This window comes from Lycium ferocissimum, unplaced genomic scaffold (assembly GCF_029784015.1).
Source record: "Lycium ferocissimum isolate CSIRO_LF1 unplaced genomic scaffold, AGI_CSIRO_Lferr_CH_V1 ctg4276, whole genome shotgun sequence".
Lineage (NCBI taxonomy): Eukaryota > Viridiplantae > Streptophyta > Magnoliopsida > Solanales > Solanaceae > Lycium > Lycium ferocissimum.
This window is the reverse complement of record NW_026725627.1, coordinates 17,266-20,718: the sequence shown is the minus strand read 5'-3', so window position 1 is coordinate 20,718 and position 3,453 is coordinate 17,266.

The following is a 3,453-nucleotide window of genomic DNA, read 5'->3' as shown; positions in this document are numbered from 1 at the left end:
ACAGAAAATAAATGCATTTCCAAAATATCAAAATGTTTACTTTAAAAATACGAATCATGCATAGGGCACAGAAAATATGGTCGCCCGCCTGTCGATGGCGCCATAACACAGCATAACACCAAAAAGTTTCAAATCTCCGTATCCCCGTCACATATCATACACAGCATAACGCCATACACAACATAACACCAAATATAAGCGGAACCGGCCCTCGAGCGAGGGCTCGGTGAACCATAAACACAACATAACACCGGAGTATAACAAAGTGCGCACGACAACGAATCCCACCGGGACTCGGCGAAAGATATAACGGCTACGAACGGAGTCGTGAGTAACCATATGCGAAAATCATTATCATAGACTCAAATGATAAGTATAATGACCATACTTAAAATCGGGATATTAGTCATATCATATTTTGTCAAAAGTCATCAGAATTACAAAAAAGAAGAGTCGCGGGGCCCACGGAAGGGTGTTGACCCGAGTCGAGCCCGCCTATGAAAAACACACTTAATGTACATCATACAATCCCCTACGAGCATATCGAGGCAATCCGAGCCTTTCTGTGAAAGATACGGGCGTTCGTAGTTACGAAACTTTTTAAAGGCTAAACTTTTTATGCAAAAGTTGAAAATCAAATATTTCAAAGACATAATAGCTAATGTTTCATCATATCAACATGCGAATTCTAAGAAATGGATAAGAGCCATAAACATGCTCGGATTGCGAGAATCGAATTTCCTCGAGGCTCGTGTCATAGCCTATTTGAAACTAAGGCATGCCAAAAGAAGAAAGGGTTGGGCTTTACATACCTCGTACGCACTCAACGCTAGCTCAAACTCAAGATAAATCCAACCTATGTCTCGGGCTGCTCAAGGTCTACAAACAAGCCATAATATGCCAAACATTAGCTATAGACATTTGGGCATTTAATTCCAAATTAGCCCTTAATTCTACAGAAATTTGGGCAGCATTTCCCCTGTAAATAGGCCAACCCCGAGAATTTAACTCGGCCAAATCAACAACAACAACAACAACCAACCAACCTAGCAACATTAATAATCAATCCGAAAGGCAATACAACATTAATAACTCTCTTTTCCATCATTCAACAACTTTCGATATATTCAATTTAACGGCTTACCTTCAAGCCAACATCAACGCTTGTACATTCGAATACTAACCCGAACCCATACCAACAATATTCAAAGACAGTCCAAGCAATTCATACAACATTTCAAACAATCCAACAATTTCTCCAAGTTACCCGAAACCAATCCCCAACCCAAGAACACAACTATAACACCTCCCTCACTTCCAAATCATGATTTGCACCAACAATTCACATTCTAACAATGCTATTCTCATCAATATGCAAATTACATCAAATGCACAATAATCTTCAAATCAGCCCATACAATCACAACATCAAACTTGAGTCATTAAACGCTCATTTCCAACGTGGAATTCATAACGACAACAACTAAAACATTAAGCGATATTAACTTATTCTTTGTCACACATGGGAGGTTACGTTCGGCCAACATACCAACATGCACATATTGATAATTCTCATTCATTTCTTCACACTACAACAATTAACATACTACATAGAACTTAACTCAACACTTAATCACAATATACACATCACACGGCCAAACCCCATATACACGGCCTCAATTCCAACTTACTATATTTCATGATAGTCATCCATTTTAACATACTACAACATGCATACAACCTTTATAACATACAAAACATGATCAATTCTTACCTTTCTTCTTCAACTCCACAATTTGCCTAGGGTTTGCAATTGACACAACGAATGGTTGGATGACCCGAACAACGCTCCACGCTACTTGGGACCTCAAATTAGTGGGTTTACATCAAAATAATTTTGGGATGGCTTGTTTTGGACTTGATTTTTTGCTCTCTTGGCGAGAGCCTCTCTTAGTGGTTCTTCAACTTCTCATTTTTTCTAAGTGTTGGATGATGAAAATGAATTAGTAGTCATCTTCTAAGCCAATATAAGACTTATACAAGTGTCCTTGGCCCACACAAGTGTTGGACCAATTAAAATTGTCCACAAATTGTGTGGGCCAACCACCACACCACACGGCCAAGGGCCTTCTTTTTGCATGATTTCCAACTTCCATTAATTCCAATTTTGGTCCCAATTTTTCCTAATTGTTCCATACCAACAAATTCATGCACAACTTATGACTCAAAATAAAATCGAAGGTCAAAAATTCCGACTTTGTATCCCGGAATGGTTTTGGCCCTAACTTATCATAGTTACACCGAATTGTCCCGATGTACAAAATACGGGACATAACAGCACATAGACATAAAAGCCCATAAGCATCTTTAGCATCGTTACTATTTTCGTTCATTACATCTACCCCTAGAGGATTACCCATCATATAAGGAATTTAGTACAATTGTAACATATCGAGAATCATGAGCTTAGTAGCTTTTAAAGATAGAATCATTTGTAGGACATCATAGGCTCATAGAAGAATAGATATTTTGCCAAGGAACCATGCCTTATGAAAGAAGGGTTAGCCTTACATACCTTTCCGTTCAACTATTCTATCACTTGCACATTCTCTTGATACTCACATTTCTACCTTCATTAGAGTTATACTATCATTAGAAAATCGATAGCTTAACATACATGACTAAAGCTAGAGAAAATTGGACAACATCTCCTTTATTTATATGACTCCCTCAGCATCATATATCAACTCCCAAACATCAATAATAACATTCACAACATCATAACAATTATCACGACCCAACCCCGTAGGCCGCGACTAGTGCCCGAGTTGGGCACCCGTACACACCCGTTAATCCGAAGTAGAATACGAATAGCTTATACGGTATACAAATAACATATATATATATACAGAAGAGTGGAACGTCACCCCGAAGCTGCCACAAATGTACAATTATACATATCGCTATCGCAATCCAGCAGATAATATCACATATAAGCCGATAAGGCTATCATAGTGTAGGGGGACGTCCAAATCACAAATCACACGGTGGCGATGAACAGGTGAGTACCCATAACCCACACATATATGTCTACGGACCTCCAAGAGTCATAATAGAATCATATGACGGGACGGGGCCCCGCGTGCCGTGAATAAACATATACATATGCATAATAACGAGATCGGATCGGGATATAGGCTCCGGATCAAGGGAGCGCTCCAAGACAGTCGAACGAATCTAGTCAAAGTGGACCATCCAAATAAATATCCGTACCGCGCGGTATGAAACACGGCCCGGAAGAAGGGGTCGGTCGAGAATATGTCGAGTATGCAAAGCATGAAATATAGTGAACAAGATCATAATCAAAGCCAGAAGTGCGGAAAGTAAATGCAATATTCAAAATATCAAAATGCTTACTCATAAAAATACAAATCATGCATAGGGCTCTTAGAA